Source organism: Cornus florida, unplaced genomic scaffold, assembly GCF_030987335.1.
Source record: "Cornus florida cultivar Cherokee Brave unplaced genomic scaffold, ASM3098733v1 CherokeeBrave_3.0.0_Hap2_Chr05, whole genome shotgun sequence".
NCBI classification, from domain to species: Eukaryota; Viridiplantae; Streptophyta; class Magnoliopsida; order Cornales; family Cornaceae; genus Cornus; species Cornus florida.
The window spans coordinates 17,123,433-17,142,353 of NW_026775575.1; the positions used below are offsets into that span (position 1 = coordinate 17,123,433).

Consider the following 18,921-nt stretch of genomic DNA (forward strand, 5'->3'; position numbering starts at 1 on the left):
CTTTCCCTGTTCAAGCAAAACCTGACACTGTCTCACCAAAACCTGAATAATTCCCACTGTGATTTGAATCTAAGAATGGCATAGGTACCATTAGAAAGCTGACTCCAAATCCATGAATTTAGGTTCAAGAATCACCCCGTTTGAATTAGAAATGAAGGAGATATGGCCGTTTGAAGTCAGAGAAACAAAGTTGAAACAAAGCTGAAGGAAGTTATTTAGGTAGGCCAAAATAGCCATTTTGGTAGGTTGAAATGAATAGAAATTTTGCCTAAAAAAACTGATTTTGAAGAGAAGCCACTTCAGTTGGCCAAAATGAACAACCGGTCGACCGAAATAGGCCCAAATAGTGCCTAAGCTACTGGAACATGCACTTAAACTATTCAAATGAAAACCAAAAGGCTTCGGTCGACTGAAGTGGCATTTCGGTCGGCCGAAATGACTCGAAAAGGAACTAAAACACTTGCCAAATGCCAAAAATGAAGAAAACTTCTCAAGTCTCAAATGAATCCCCCATGGCATGATCAAACTGAATTATATGCAAGTGTGTGATGGTGTGAACATACATGCAAGTGTAATATTGCATTCTAAACATATTCCAATGGCCTACGGCCTCATTACATTCCATTTACAAGATTTGACATGCCAAACCTCTAAAGTTGAAAAAAAATGCATTCAAAGGCAAAACTTAAAGTTTACATACATACACTTGAACTTTAAGGTTTGTGGCCCTTAGCCTCATGTCATACATATCAAATACATCCCAAATAGTGTATCTAAGTAAACTTTACATGTCATCTGGCAAAAATGGCATATTGAACCTAACTAAGCATTACATCTTTAAAGGTAAAACTTAAACATGCTAACACTTGCATGTGAACAAGAAAGCATTAAAGAAACTCCATATCTGCAAATCACCCAAGGCAAGTGCAAATCTCCAAATCTTGAATCCTATACCTGAACAATACCCCCAGTAACTTCGGGGTGAGTAAACAAGTTTACTCGTAGAGGATGAGCATGCATAGACTCGATTTCTTATAGATTTTTAGATTAACATGAAACAGTTCAAAAGGGTCATACCACCTAACATCTATGTCAAAGGTGAGACTCAAGGATCATCCTAAGCTACCTTAGAGTAATATCAACAAGAATCAAGATATATATACATACATGAAATGAATCAAGGTTGGGATAATCCAAAGAACATGATAGGGAGGATACTTGAACATAGATTAATATGAATGACATTTTCAATACAATTAAGTAAGGTTTGGAATAATCCATACAACATGATAAAAGAATACTAGAATGCAAGGATCACCTTATCAATGCAATTAACATGATCGGAACATACCAATTAACATGACAAGAAGTATACTCGAAATAAAAAACAAGGCATAATATCTATGCAAGTAAACAAGATTGGAACATTTCAATTAACACGACATGAAGTATACTTGAAATCAAGAACAAGACATAATATCTATGCAATTAACAAGATTGGTGCATTTCACATAACACGACAATTTTAAATCTTCAAGGAATAGCAACTTGAAATTTAAAGAGTGAAATCAACCAATGTGGAAACTCAGATATCGCCCGGATTAAAACTGTACTCTTGGGATCACTTTAGGGCTACTAACCCATGGGTACCTTTCCCTAGTGTGCACTATAGTTGTAGAGGGATAATCCCCCGTACTAGAACCAAGTCCTAGCCATGTCAATTCTTGATTGATATCCCAAGTCCCAAAATCAACAAGTTGTGTAAGTCAAAATTATATCAAAATACAAGAAATGCATTAACCATATTTCATGCACAACCAAGATTTTGGAACACACAAGTGATGCCCTAAGTTCTCAACTATAATGGCATGTGCACTGTCAGGAAATCATAGTGTGCATCTTATATAGACTAGAACCAAGGTATATATAGCTCAAAAAATCTATTGAAGTAAATATACCACAAGTATAAGATACATAATTCAATTACTTACTAAACAATACATGTGTAATTAAACCATTTCAAGACAAATATGCATGTTCATTAAGTACGTTAATGAAACTGAGATGCAAGGGGTCATCATTAAATCGATGGAAGTATAAAAGGGAATTTAATTTACTTAAGAGATTAAATTTTCAAGATTTCAAGGCAAGTCTAAATATTCTACAAACAAGGCATGTCAAGGACCACGTCAAGGATAAGTTTAATATCAAGTTACAAGTTCATTTCATACAAGACACAACAATGTGAATTAAATTCCATACAAAGGAAATAATGAATTAAAAGTTTTAAAACTTATCCGATTATTCTCAAATTGATACACGTGAAGGAACTTGTCATGGAAATCATGAATACAAGGTTAGAAACTTAATCAAGACCAAGGAGTCAGTTATTAGATTTTAATTAATTCATTTAATTAAAATCTCTAAATTTTGAAATTCATCCAAATGATCACAAATTAATACATATTATTTAACATGCTAAGACTTGATTTAAAAGCATGCTATAAGAATTTTCTATGCAAGGTACGGCCATGAGTATTTAACTTTAATATGAGAAAATAATTAAATGAAAGGTTTCAAAACCTAATCAAATATTCTAGATTTAATATATGTGAAAGTACATGGCATGCACATCAATAAAATCAAGTCGGAATTCTAATAGAGTGAATAGCACACATGGAATAAATTAATTAATCAAATTAATTAAATATTACTAGATTTCAAAACATCCCTGATTACTCTCAAATTCACCTATGTTGAAGAGCATGTTTGGGCTTAATATAATATGCTAACACATATTGATTTCAAACTACTTAAGGCCACATGAATTAAATATTTATTCAAGATAAATATTAAATAAAATCTTTAATACTTGTCCAAAAGTTCTCAATTTAATACATGTCAATGAACATACCAAGGTGTAATATTCTATCATGCCATATGTTTAAACCAAGCTATGAGCAACCGGGAAGATTAAATCTTACACAAAGAAATAATTAATTAAAGTTTCTAGATTTGATACAAAGACATGTAAATGAGTTGTATAAGCATCACAAACATCCAATATAACAAGAAAATAAATTATAACACCCCCTACCTCAATTTGAGATGAAAATCTCAAATCCCCACCGAAAGAAAAGTGCTCCAAATCTGACGATACCGCGGGGTTTTGTCGGGGACAACACGGTGAACAAGAATTTCCAAGAAGCCCTATGAAAATCACAACTTGACTTTAAACCCAAACTCAAAATTTGGCCAAAAGCGGGTTCTAATAAGGGGGAAAGGTAGAGCACGACAAGGCGAACAATAAATGTTAAGGCCGAAGACTTTTCACAAAGGAAATCAAGTGGAGGAGAAGAAAGAATGAAGACAGCCCCTTGGGCTCCCATGGCTGCCGGCCAAGAGGGGGAAGAAGATGAAGAAATCTGACTTTTTGACTTAAGACTCCCCTATTTATAGAAAATCTCAAAAAGTATCCCGAACGGGTCCCGCCGGGTCCGGAAAAGTGGATTTTGAGCATATGCGCTCAAATGGTGAAACTCCGTGCACAAAAAAGATTTGAAATGGGAAATATGAACAACGGAAGAAACGGCGTCAAAAACTGAGTCCCGAGCAGAGAGATATGCCCCAAACAAGTTCGGCGGCAACCGGTGTCTGAAATTCCTAAAACTGGGGAAAACGTCCGGGAAGAAATTCTAAGAGTCGATGACTCGACGAAAAGTGAAAATGAATCCCATACGAGGATCCAGGCTCAAAATAAGGTATTTTGCAATAACTTTCGTTAATTGCACAATGGCCCCAACAAAAAGGGTTAATTGAAAACTACCCCAGAATGAAAATATCTTCCAAAAGATATTTTCTTAGATACCCCTAAGATAAAATATCTTCAAAAGATATTTATGAAAAACACTCCAAGAAAAGAAAAAGATTTTAAATAACTGTGCATCCATGCCCATATGGACACCGGGAGCAATCAGAGTACTTTTCTGCAAAAGTAAAGATACGTATTTCGTGAAAACCACTTAAAATGAAGATATGTGAAGTCAAAAACCAACTCCAAGAACAAGAAGTGAGGTTGTGCCGAAAAGTGACAAATGAGGAAAAACGAAACAGAGAAAAGGACAAAATAGTGCATAGTGTCCGAAAGGTGAAAATGTGGAAATGACTCGGTCCTCAAAGAAAGTTGTTAATCTAAATGAAAAAGTCTTAGAAACCATTTCCAAGCACTCGAGACGACACTATGTGACGAGAAACAAAACTCGAAAAAGAAAATTAAACGGAAAAAAAAAAAAAAAAAAATTATCCATAAAATTTTAGGAAAAAGAAAGGACAGAAAATGACCGGGTCATTACATTCGACCATGTATGTATAAAACAAGTTAGCACACCAACAAATATCAACAAATACCAACAATTTCTCCTCCACAACAACAATCAATCAGTAATCAACCTCCACATACATTGTTCCCATACTCCCATGCTTTCAACATTCAAAATAAATGGCCACGACAAGGACCGAAGTACAATTATGGTAAAGGAGTTTAAGATATGCTCACAAAGTTCCTAAGCAATAATAGCAACTTCAAGATTCTATGTTTGCTTTAAGGTCCAATGCTTGCTTTCTTTCCCTCAAAGTACCTAATGGACAAGTAACAAGTGAGAAAATAAAAAGAAAAGTACAGACAATAGATCAAAAGAATACTAATTCATATTTAATTCCAAATAAAACCATTAGCAATCCCCGGCAACGGCACCAAAACTTGACGGGTTTAGTCGCTTCACATGTTAAATTAGGAGTGTGGTCTAAGAAGCCTTTTTGGTCAAATTTAAATTTATAAAACCACTACTATTACTACTACTAATGTAGCATAGAGTAGGGATCATCACAAGAGATTGCAAGGATATTTGGAATAAAAGTCGGATTACTTGGTCGAATGACCAAAAGAGTGGTTTGGTTGGTTTAATTAAACTACAATTGAATTGAAACATGCAATGTAAAAACAAGCTAAAAGGATTAGGGTGTAGAGAATAGGAGAGAGGTCTTAGGGCATAGGATCACTACTAAGCTCTTCCTCTAAACATCTAGCCTTTAACAATTTGGGGGAATTCAATGTTGTAAACCAAGTGTGTGCTACTAATTGAAATAATGAGCATAGATGCCAATAACAAGCACTAATTATCTACTTAAGCTAGAGTGTAGTACAAATCATCAAATTAAAGCATTAACCATACAATAAACACACAATTAGAGCACACTTTAATATAGGCAAATATACATCTTGTAACCAAAAAGCATGGAATATCAAACACAAGCACGGATTGTCTACCTAATCTAGGAATTGAAATGCAATTACGCTACAATTACACTAAGACAAGGAAATTATACTAATTAACTAAGGGTGTCGAACAATCCATCAAACATGAGCATTGTCCATCAAATCAATTCACAAGACTATCCATTAAGAACAATCATGCATAACCATCACTAGATTCACCATTCAATCACACATAGAGATGCATTAAATTTAGAGAATCTAATGTAGAGACATAACCCTCAATTCAATCACACATAAACATATAAATAAATTAGAGAGTTAATTGGAAGAATTGATCCATACAAATTATAGATAAAATCAAGATTTATATCATTGTAAGGTTAAAACATTTATTACAATCCTCAATTATAGATAAAATCAAGATTTATATCATTGTAAGGTTAAAACATTTATTACAATCCTCAATTCGATCACACATAGACATGTAAATAAATTAAAAAGTTAATTGGAAGAATTGATCCATACAAATCATAGATAAAATCAAGATTTATATCATCATAAGGTTAAAACATTAATTATAACATAAAATCCCCAAAAATGTCAAAGGTCTAGGGTTTAGAAGACTAACCTAGGGCTTTTCCAAGCCCTAAGAGAATGATTTATCCACAATTGGATGTGGTCACGGAACCCTCAAGGGCTATCTTCAAGTTGAGCTCCATCTTCTTCCTCTTTTCTTGCCTTTTTTCTTGCTCAAAACCCTAAAATCTAGAGAGAAACTAAAACTAGCTATAGTCTATTGTATGTAAAAGTTATGGAATAAAAAGTGGAACAAAAGTTCAAACCCTATACAATTGGTTCAATTTGATTTAAATACAAGCTCCTTTATGTAGGCAACAAGTTAGAAAATGGCCTTCTCATTGGTCTAATCCCGCAGCCAAAAGTTAGGTGGAATTCAGGCGCGCTCGGGAATTAAACAGCTCTCTGCTAGTAAGATTTCTATCGATCACCGAGGTCTTCGATGGATCCTACTGGCTTCGATCAATCAAAGATAACGTAGCATGCTTATCTTGACAACTGGCAACCTTATCTGCTTAGCTGGCGCTAACGTGGCACTTTGAACGATTGGCAATGGCTTCGATTGATCGCCACTTTAGACGAATGATGAGGTGGTAGCATTATCCCTTTGCTGATGTGGCTGTGATGGATAGTAAGTCCTTTAATCAATTGGGGATAAATCTTCGATCGATCGCCAATGCTTCAGTGCAAATATTCTGACTTTTTCTGGAATTTCTTCTTGACTCCAAAAAGGGCTTAATAGGCTGTATTTAGTCTGTTTAAACCTTATTAACCTGAAATGGACAAAAACAACAATTAGAAATAAAATAGGAAAGTAAGATAGATGAATGGACTAAAATACCCTAGCTTAGGCACTAAAATGTGCAACATTTTAACATTTATCAACTTACATCTCAATTAAAATTCATAACCTCTCCTAGTCTTAATACCTTAATCCTCAATTGTATTTACATGATGGTTATTGTTGGTCTACAAAATTACCACTCGCAATAGAACAAATCCTTGTAGGATAGGGCTAATTAGGGGTGTCGAACCACAGAGACTGTCGCAGTTTATTTAAGTGTCCAATTAATACGATTTTGATTTGGAGAGAATGTTTGATTTGTTTGTTTATCACGAACCTCGTATTATGTATCATCAGAGAGATCAGAGAGAGAGGATCTTTAGGATTAACTTCACCATGAACCTCGTATTATGGTCATCAGTTCAACCTTCGGATTTGAACGATTTATGTATCATATGAATTAAACTCAATAACATTCATTTAATTCAGATTTAAAGAAAGATGTTTCATGAATTTCAACTAACAATAACCTATCTTCGGTTAGCATGAATTATCTACCTACATACTTCTAACTAATGTTGTAGTATAACTCATCTTCCGTAGGCATAACCTATGAAAATTGATAAGTGCTTAAATGTTGCATATTTCAGCACCTAAGCTAGGGTATTTCAGTCCTTGCATCTATCTTACTTTCATGTTTTATTCCTAATTTATATTTATGTGTTTTTCAGAGCAATAAAGTTAAAATAGCCTTACAACGGTCCATTATAGCCTTTTTGGAGACAAGCAGAAAGTTCCAAAACATTTCAGAATAAATCGGAAAAATGCCAAAGATGCAGCAGAGTGCACAGCGTCCAGACGCCATTCCTTGCGTCCGGACACAAGCTTCCCATACACTGCGTCCAGACGCCATGCTACTAGTAGCAATTTTAGTTACTATTTGACTTGTTTTTATGGCTACGGGTTTTAACCATTTGGGCTGATTTTTGTAACCTATGGGCTTTAATAGGTTTTGTATTAAAGGGAAAACAAGGCCTTTATTTTACTTAGTTAGTTTTTATTATTTTTTAAAAAAATTATTTTCTGCAATCAATGTCTTATGAAAAATGTGAAAGAGGAGAAAAAGCTAGGGTTTTGAGAAAAAGTACAAAGAAAAAGAAGAAGAAGCTCAAAATGATGAAGAAAAAGATGGAGATTGTTCCTTATTCAAATCCATCAACCATGAGTGGCTAATTCTTCAACTTAGGGTTGGATAAACCCTAAGCTTGTAACCTAATCTCTCTTTCTTTCTTACTTTTTAGGGATTTAATTGACTAATTAATGTATAGTCTTGAATATTATGATTTAATTTTTTCATTTGATTATCTATGTCAATATCATGTTGTCTTATGTGTGTTTGATTGGTAATCAAGTTCTACACTTGAATTCTTTGTTAATTGATTCTTGTGATGGCTATGCATGGTGTTGATTAGTTGTATTTATGGTTAAATTTGATGGAAAATACTTCTACTAGATGGATGGCACTACACAATTAGGTTAATTCAATGTCTAATTAGTTTAATTTCATGCTTAGTTAGTTTAATTTAAATTTAATTAGGTTAATTGCATTTAATTTCCTAGGTAAGTAGACTATCCATACTTGTATTTGAATTACATGCTTATTATCACAGATACATTACCCTCTTGATTGATGGATGTTAAAATTGTAACTTGAATTAATGAGTCATGCTTTGAATTGGTGAATTGCACTACACTTAGTTTAATTATCATTAAGTTCTCAATTCAAGCTTGAAATTGATGATTCATACTTTTCTTTGCAAGAGTTAGCTACATTAGAATTACATTCAATTATTTTCCCAATTAGTTGAAAGTTAGTGAGTTAAGGAATGTGCTTAATGGTGAATCCTATGCCCTAAGTCTGTAATGACCCGGTCATTTCCTTCCTTTCCTTTTTTCCTTAGAATTTTACGAATGAATTTTTTTTTCGTTAAAATCTCTTTTCTGAGTTCAGTTTCTTATCGTTTAGTGTCGTCTTGAGTGCTCGGAAATGGTTTCTGGGACTCTTTCTTGTGGATTGACAACTTCCTTTGAGGACCGAGCCATTTCCACATTTTCATTTTTTGGCATTATTCATTTTCGTCTCTTTCCCGGTTGTCACTTTGTTGGCATAACCTCACTTTTCGTGTTCGGATTTTATTCCGGTTTTGCATGGATCCATGATATTTAAATTCCATGTTATGTGTATTTTCATTTTTGTAGAAAAACATGCTAAGTGTTTACTTTTCTTGTAAAGGGTATAGACGCATAGCCTTTTTGTAATATTCTAAACTTTTGGGGTTTTTGTGTAATTACTGTAAAGTAATTATTTTTCATCTTAGGGACCATTTTGCAATTTAATTTGGAAGATATTTTCAAAAAGGACCTTTTTGCAATTTCCAGAAAGTGTGACAACTATCACACTCTCATTGGTCCACCTGTTGACATGTGTGTGGAAACACTTTGAGGCCTTGGATGAGGACATGTGGAGGGTGGAGATTTAACCACTTGTTGGCCTAGGAGTGGTGCACTTGTTGGCTTGGATGGTTAACAAGTGTAGGCTTAAGATTAAGCCTAGGATGGAGCCTTAGATTTGTGACAAGTGTAGGGCTCACAATTAGTCTTGCATTGTGTGTGTGTGTTGACCATGGTGTAGATTCACCTAGTGAGTGGAGGACCTTTAAATCCTCCACTCACATTTTATCTCTTTCATTATTTACATCATCCTACACATAAGAACCCTAGCCACCATTGGAGGAGCTTAAAGCCTTAAGCTTTGACCTTGATTTTTGAGTGCCTTCCATTGATTTCCAAGCTTGAACTTGGGAATACTTTTTATTCCCCTCATTCTTCTCTACATAACCCTTGAAGGGTGAACCATTTGGAGTTTCCTAGCCTTGGATTCTAGAGAGACTCTTCTCTAGTGAGGTAGGGGATGTTATAGGTTTATATTTTGTTATCTTACATGCTTTTGATACTTATACAACTAGTATGTATGTTTTAATGTTAATTTGAGAAATTAATGGTTGTTGTAACTTGCATATAACTCACTTATGACTTGATATATGGCATGGCCATGACTTAATCCTTGTTGTATGTTAATTTGGGAGGATTTGAATAGGTTTCCAAATCTAGAGAATACATGAATTTAATTTGATTTAAATTCTAGTAAATTGGGTTTTGCTTGTATCCCATTTTGGACTTGATATATGGTATGACCATGACTTAGTCCTTAATATATATTTATTTGGAAACATTTGAACAACTTTTGAAAATCAGAGATTTGATTAATTTAAGATTAATTAAATTCTACATGGTGATGTCTTACTCATTTTGCCCTTTTGATTTGATATATGCAATGAGTATGCAATGTTGTTTAATAAATATTGATTTGAGGTTATTTGTGATAGATTTGAAATCTAGAGACCTTCCATGATTAGGTTGAAAATCTCTTAAAATGTAGTATTCTAATTACCATATGAGTATGTTACTAACTTGATGTATAATTAGTACTTGTGGCCTCTTAAAATGGTAATTGGACTTAACATGACATAGAATATCATTGATTTGCAAAGCTTGTTTAAATGTATCTTGTGTAGGTATATAACTTATTTAGAATATTACAATTGTTTATCTTGGAAGCTAGTTACTAAATTGAAGCTTATTTAGTACTTGTGGCTTAGAATGGTAATGTGGCTCAATTGTTGACTTATCATATGTCATTTAGAGTTGAACTCTAGGACATAGTTTGTGTGGATTCAACCTGACTTGTGCATGGAAGATGGGTTTTATGCATTATTGGATTTGATATAAGTTTGGCCTAACTTATTGATTTTGGTATAAGTTTTGAACTTTTTGATTTTGGAAAGCTTGTAAGGACATATTTCATGTGATGGCTAGGGTTTGGCTCTAGTACGGAGACAAAAGTCTTCTAAGTCATAAGTGCGCACTAGGTAGTACCTTGTGGGTCGTAATTACCCAGAATAACTTATACATGTGCGCACTAGGTAGTGCCTTGTGGGTCGTAATTACCAGAAAACACTTGCTTGGTCTAGTGACCGCATGTCCTAGTCTTTCCACTCTTGATTTCGTATTCCATTCCAAGTTGTTAATCATGGATTACTTGTAGCTTGTGGATTGGTGCTTGCCTTGTGTATTTGGATCTCTTTTAGTATACTTGAGACTATATACTTGCTTCAGGTATTTTGATCTCATGTAGTATACTTGGAACGGTATACTTGTTTCGTGTATTTTGACCTTATTTAGTATACTTGGACTAGTGTACTTGTTTGTGTATTCGAGCCTCTTTTAGTGTACTTGAGCTAGTATACTTATTCCGTGTGCGTAGGTTTCATTTAGTATACTTGTATTATGTATACTTGTTTTATGTACAACTCATCTTGTTTAGTATGCTTGTGTTTGTAAACTTGTTTCATGAGCTTTTCGTATTAATTGTATACTTGTGTAGGTATGTTTAGATATTGCATGAGTTGTCTTAATAGGGTTTAGTATACCTGGAGATGTATGCTTGATATTGCTTACCTTGTTTAGCATGACCTAGTGTACTTGTAATTGTATGCTTATATGTAGTATAACATGTTTTAACATTGTTTAGTATACTGGGAGATGTATGCTTATATGTTGTATAACATGTTTTAACTTTGCTTAGTATACTTGAGCATGTATACTTGTAGCGTTGCTCATCTCAATTGCATGAGTAGCTTAGGATGATCCCTAAGTCTCATCTTGACATAGACGTTAGGTGGCATGAGCCCCTTTGACATGTTTCACCTTAAGGTGATATAATTGTAAAATGCTAGGTCGATGCATGCTCATTTCCTACAAGTAGCTTTATGTTGCTCACCCCAAAGTTACTGGGGCATATTTTAGGTACAAGAATCAAGGTTGCGATTTTCGTCATGCTTGGATGATTAGTGGACTTGAAGATTTCCATTTCTTGTAAAGGTTGGCTTGAAAAGCCATTTGTAACTTTATTTGACAAAATGTGTATATTTGATTCCATATATGTAATGTATACATGAGTGCACTCCTTACAATGTATTCAACATGTATAAGATGAGGCCGGAGGCCAATGTCATGCATTTTGTATCCTATGTGACTTATGATTTCATGAAATATTATGAAAGTATTGAAAAATGCTAAGTAATTGTTTCTCCATGTTTGCATCGGGTGTGGGAATTCCATTTTTATTCTTTCATGGGGTCTCATTAATCATGTATGAAGTGTGGCCAAGGGCCAAATGGTAATTTCTAATCATTTGTTAATTTTGGTTTTCAAAATTTTCATTTCAAGTTCATTTTTGCCTTTTTGGCCCTCGGGGGGTTGGATTTTGCATCGGTCGTTTTCGGGAGCTGCGGACTATTCCCGCGTGCTCAAAATCACTTATTATGTTTGCGTGCATATTCGTTTCAGCCTAGAAGTGCATTTGGGGTCAAATGTATGTTTGGTGCAAACTTACATTTTTGTCGTTTTGAGCCTAAACTGAGCATAAGGGCATTTTGGGGTTTTCCCATGAAAAATAAAGTTTTATTTTGGCATGGTTGGCTAGAAAACATGATTTTGAGGGGGGTTTCTTCTTTATGTTTTTTTCAAAAAGGCCCAAAAATTCCTTAAAATTGCATTTCAAGTTGGCATTTCAGGTGTAGCCTACAGCAGAACGAGGGCTCCAAGGGGGGTTCGAGCGCTCCAACTTTGGACAGAACTCTCGGGGCTAATTACAAGCACTCATAGCCCTTGCTTGAGCACTCAAGGTACTGTTCACAGGTGCATGTGTGTGTGTGTCTTGGTTCAGCACTGCACCTCCGACTTCAAATCATCATATCTTCTTCGTTTTAACTCCGAATTGGTCCGTTCTTGAGTCTAAATTGACTGCGTCGAAATAAGATTTCCAATGGTACCAATTAGAGCTTTAGATTCTTCTTATAGCTTAAGATATTCAAGTTTTAGAAAGGTAGTGTCTATTTTTGGTTCGAACCGGGATAGCGTGTCCCTTCCTTCGACTTCAGAACTTGATATCTTTGTCGTCCGGACTCCAAATCAGGTGATTCTTGAGTCTAAATTCATTAATTTTTCGTAGTCTTTCCAATGGTATGCACAGTGGCACCCATTTCAGTGTGGAATGACCATTTTACCCCTAGATTCATTCTTATCCGTTTTTGAAACATCGCTTCCGCATTTGTTTTCTTTAGGTTCCGTGACCTCATTAAGGGTCACATTGGTGACTTAGAGACATGTTGTATCTCTAGAGACCATTTTTCTATCCTTCGCTTCCACATTTTGGATCCGTTTCGGGTCATCACAAGACACACTGGGTTGAAAAATCCAGGGTCGTCACAAAGTCTCTTCCCAATCTTTTAAAATTTAATCTTTTATTGCAATTATTTAGATTAAAATTAGTTCTAATCACAAAACAAAGCTCTTCTTAGCGATCACATCAGTACTAAAGTAGAATTTAATTCCAAAAACCAACATATTTTAGATCTCTTGGGACAATCCCTACTCATTTCATACTCCAAAGTATAAGTGTTTAATGGTTTTATAAATTATAAAATATGATGCCCACTTGACACTATTTCTAAACTCAAAGTGATGTGCATTATTTTGTGCACACGCTCGGTCGCATCATAATTTTGGCGCCGTTGCCGGGGATCCAACGGTTTAAAGAATTGAATTAGACATTAGTTCTTTGTTGATTGTTTACTTTAAAGTCATATTATTTATATTTTCTTACTTGATACTTGTCAATCAGGTACTTGAAGCAAAGTGGAGCAAACGCTGGACCTTAAAGTAATAAAATATTTTTTTTTTGAAGACCATTTGTAAGTTTTTCTTTGATTCTTATGCTTTAATTGTTTACTAGCTTGCATGTTTTGGACAGCCCAAGTGGATGCTTAAATTGAATTGTTTTATTTTTAAGTCTAAGCATACCTTCTTGAAGAAGGCATTGGCCCGTGTGGAGGCTTTTATTTGTTTTAGTGCATTGATAGTTTTGAGGAGTTTGGGAACATCGTATTTGGAGTTTGAAAATTATTGTGTTGGTGTGTTGAGTTATTCTAGTGCATGCATGGTCGTAGATCATTTAGTCGTCCTCTTGCTCCTGTAAATCAAAATCTCAAAGTTTCCCTTCAGCGTTTAAGAGGTGGTACTAGGGATAATCATCCTAATCTTCTAAATTTTGATCCTCCATCACCTTTAATGAAAGACCCAATTGAAGATACAATTGAAGTTCTTGGTCATGTGGATCACCAAGGTGTGTACCACTCACAACTTCATAATGTGGAACCCCAAGGTATGCATCCACCCTTGGGAATTCCAAAAACCAATCAATTATGTTGTGCAACAACCTAATCTAAGGATGCCAAGGCCAAATGTTGTTCCCCCAATTGACGAGCAACAACATCAATATGTTCAAATGGCATACCCTCATCAAGGTCAAATGGCATATCCTCCTCTCAATCCTCCAATGGTCCTTAGGGATCGTTACGCTCCAAATCAATATAATGCACCCACTTGCATTCAATTACCAAATTTTCGTCCTCATCATTATGAGATTAAGGCTTCCACCATTAACATGTGCCCCCTTTTCTATAGGTTGAGCAATGAAGAACCTTATAAACATTTAAATGAGTTCTTGGAAGTTTGTTCCATCGTAAAAATCATGGATATGCTAGAAGAAGTCCTTAAAATGAAGCTTTTCCCTTTCACTCTTCGGGATAAAGTTAAATATTGGTTTAACAACTTCTGGTCAAATACAATCACCTTTTGGGCACAATTGCAACAAGATTTTCTAAAGAAGTACTACCCCGTGAGTCGAACCGATTACATGAGAACTTCTATTCATGAATTTGCACAAGAAGAAGGAGAACCCTTTCATGAAACATGGGAATGTTTGAATGACTTGCCATGGAAATGTCCACATCATGACATTCCCAAGTGGCAATTAGTTCAATGATTCTTTACAAGTTTATCCGATGCCAATAAGGGCATTGTTGATGCTTCATGTGGAGGCAACTACATAAAAAGAAATAAGGATGAAATTTAGCATCTTTTCAAAAAAATGAGTGAAAATTCAATGCATAGATCTTCATTTCTAGAGGGGGTCGCCTAACAAATGTGGGAGGAAAGAAAGCTCTATGTCAAATAGACACTTCCATGGAAATTACCGCTGAGGTCAAAAATCTTACTCAAAAGTTTGATAAATTCCTTTTGAATTAAGGTTCTGCAATTTAATCTTATTCCCATTATTCCAATGAAATGCATATGATTTGTTCTAGTTACACTCACCATACTTTAAATTGTCCTCTTGGACAAATGATACCAAGTGAGTCTCAAGAACAAGTAAATGCTGTTTTCATTCATCAAGGGAACAACCCTTATTCCAATACTTACAATCCGGGGTGGAAAAATCATCCAAACTTTGTATGGAAAAATCAAGGAGACGGTGCAAACCCTCCTCAAACTCAAGGTTACCAAGTAAAGTATGTTCCCCCATATCTCCAAAATCAGAATTCTCAAGGTTACCATCCTTCATTCTATCCTCAAAATGTGAATCAATATTCTCATCTTCAAGCACCAAATTCTCATTCTTACTCTAATCCAAATCAAGCGCTTCCTAAGAGTCCCGCTTTTGAAGACAAGGTCTTGGAAGCCTTAGGTGATCTTCAAAAAGATAATCAATTGTTTTATTCTCATTCTCAATTAATTATGAAGCTTGAAGCTCAAATCGGGCAATTAGCTAATTCTTTAAATGTGAGAGAGAAAGGTAAGTTGCCTAGTCAAACTAAAACCAATCCTAAAGGGCAATTTATGACACAAGCAAGTCTTTCATCGGGATTTCTAGAAATGAGCAAGTTCAAGCAATTACTACCTTGAGGAGTAGTAATAAAATAGACAATACGGTAGTGGTACCTAAGGAAGATAGTGAACTGACACAACCAAGTGGTTGCATCCGTCCCATTCAAAATCCTATTTCTACTTCCTTGGATGCTAGTGGTTCCAAAAAGGATATTCCATCATCTTCATCATCATCTCCATAATTAAAGAAGCCTTATGAGCCAAAAGCTCCATTTCCTCAAGCATTGAGAGTGGCTTCATCATTTGAGGGACAAGAAGGAAAAATTCATGATATGATGGAAGTGTTTAAACAAGTGAAAATTAATCTTCCTCTTCTAGATGGAATTAGGCAAATTCCACTATATGCAAAGTTCTTGAAGGACTTGTGCACACAAAAGAGGAAAAGCAAATGAAATGACCTTAAGAAAGTGCTTTTAACGGAACAAGTGAGTTCCATTCTTCTTTCTAACACTCTTCCTAAGTTCAAAGATCCGAGTGCTTTGACCATTTCTTGTGTTATTGGAAACCAAGAGGTTCGTAGAGCTCTCCTTGATTTAGGTGCAAGTATTAATCTCATTCTATACTCTATTTACTTGCAATTAGGATTAGGTGACTTGAAGCTAACATCGGTAGTGATCCAACTAGCTTATAGATCAATAAAAAAACCCAGGGGAATTGTTGAGGACATTATAATTAAGGTTGATAAATTTTATTTCCCGGTTGATTTTGTGGAACTTGATACTGAACCAGTCCCTAATCTTACCAATCACATTCCAGTCGTCTTAGAAAGACCATTCCTTACTACTGCCAATGCCACCATTAATTGTAGATCTGGCATTATGGACATCTCTTTTGGCAACATAATGGTTAAGCTTAATGTATTCAATGCGAGTTAGCATCCCACAGGCGAAGATGAGTGTTTCTTAGTGGATGTCTTGGATGAAATCATAGAGGAGACTCTTCCCTCTATTCTCTCTAAGGAACCTCTTAAGGCGTGCCTTTGTGAAATGTTTAAAAGATGTGGTTTTGACATAGAGGAATCCACAAGTGAGGTGAATGCTTTGATGGAATTTATGGCCACTTTGGATTTCCCACCTTAGAGAAGCAAGAAAGAACCTCTTCCTCACTCTCTAGTACTCTACAGTTCCTTCTCTCATCTCTCCTCCTACTCTTGAGTTTAAGCCTCTTCCATCCAATCTCAAATACGCCTTCTTAGGTCCAAAAGAGACTCTTTCGGTCATCATTGCTTCAAATCTTGAAAATGACCAAGAGAATGATCATTTGGAAGTGCTTAAAGCTAACAAAGAAGCCATTCGATGGAGTGTGGCTGACCTAAAAGGTATTGACCATTTTATTTGTATACATCACATACACATGGAAGAGGATGAAAGGCCATTTAGGGAAACTCAAAAGAGATTGAACCCAAATATGAAGGAAGTTGTCCTAAAGGAGGTTGTAAAACTTCTAGATGTAGGAATCATTTATCCTATCTCTGATTCCAAGTGCGTTAGTCCAACTCAAGTGGTTCCCAAAAAGTCAGGAATCATAGTTGTTGAAAATGCTAAAGGTGATTTCATATCGAAATGCACCGCCACTTCATGGCCCCCACCTTGACTAATAAAAACTTTAAAATGCCCTCACATGTAATTACACCACATAATACCCCACTATGATATAATTAAATACATAATCACATAGAGATGCTTCAAATAATAAAGTATGAAGTGTATGACCCCAAGAAATAATCCTAGGCATGAAAAATCTGAGTGTAGGACACACACGGGACCCCCTGGATCAAAATCCTAAAAAAAGGAAAAAAAACCCGAAATGCATTTCTAAGAGTCCTGAACTCAAGGAAATGCCCCAAACCCCACTTAGAATCTATGTAGCACACTAACCGGTGCGTGGTATGGAAAACGAGGCGAGAGAAAGAATAAATCCGAAAATTCAAAACCAAAAAAATGGAAAATTACGAAACATCACAATCTCCCCAGCTTACAAGGATTTTGTCCCCAAAATCAAGTCACCTCACTCGTGAATCGGAGTACATCTCCAAGTACCAAATCAAGTCACCTCACACGTGAATCGGAGTACATCTCCAAGTACCCCACACAGCACGCCATACCACATAATCTCGATTTAAAGAACCCTATGTCCTAATGTCATTTGCAACTCTGTGCTTATGACCTAATGTCCCTTCAATGAACTGTGACCACTAACCACATGTTACCTTACCCCCACAATAGCTAACTGGACACAAAGGTACCTACTGTACGAAACAAAAACTCCTTACCATCACTTATCAAAATTAAAGGTATCACTCACGGAATAAGTCCCCAACATAAACCCTACGAATCCATCCAGTCCTAATCAATTAAAACCGTTAGAATCATTATTCCTTGAACATAACCACCAATCAATAATGTATCCATAAATGACGATCCTCATTAATTTATATGAATCCATTTACCTTTAAAGGATCTTATTCAACCCAAATCATCACAATACTTAACTATCTGACTCACATACACTAGATCAAGGAAACTACTCAACTCATGGTCAGAAGTGACCCAAAGCATAAAATTGTGTCAACACAAATCTCATAAGACATATCATGCTAAAACTGCTAGATTCCCTACCAGGTACATCCAACCCGTAAAACTCCACATAGTCTACATTAAATGCCCTAATTGCTCACAAGGATAACGGTTACAAAATCGTTCAACATCCCAGCACACGAGCTCGACTCACAATCCCAGGGATACACATAAAATGGTCTCTGATAAACATTACCATGCTACCTATCACATAGCTATACAGTCCCATGACTACACGAGCAATTACCAACCACACGATCAAGTAACGCATCATACTCATTGACTCCTAAGGGGGATTAATGAGAATAAACTCCCTCTCATAACAGTTTCAACAAGGAATCATCTACATCCTCAATAGTACATGTAAACAAACACTCAATGCACAAGTCTCCAAAATACCGTTCAAGGATTAAATGGCCAAACCACTAAAGCTCATTGGACACGTAGTCCTAAACCAAACACGTCACTGATTATAACAACATATATCAATCTATAGAAGTATCGTTATTCCCCAAATACACCCATTCTACACAGTCTTACATCCAAATAAAACATCTAACTCCAATCTACGTGACACACTACACCCTGCCTTAGTCACTATCAATCACACGAAGCGATCATTAACCCTTAACCTGACATTCTGTCAACAGTGGAACTAGGCCACTCCTCCCCATCTGTCCATCCATGACATTCATGTCGTTCTTGTCTTTAGGTCAAAACTCCAATCATTACCCTCACACAACTCTAAAAGGAAGAGTACATACTATACATGTAGTCCTTTAAATCCTCAAGCTCCTAAA

At 35.6% G+C, this 18,921-nt stretch overlaps 1 non-coding gene across 1 annotated transcript; it reads right to left on the reverse strand.

Annotated features, from left to right (window-relative positions):
* Positions 1-14,512: 14,512 nt before the first annotated feature.
* LOC132310598 (small nucleolar RNA R71) lies at positions 14,513-14,618 on the reverse strand. Its single transcript, XR_009482652.1, has one exon. It is a non-coding gene; the product is annotated as a small nucleolar RNA R71 (small nucleolar RNA).
* Between the last annotated feature and the right edge of the window lie 4,303 nt (positions 14,619-18,921).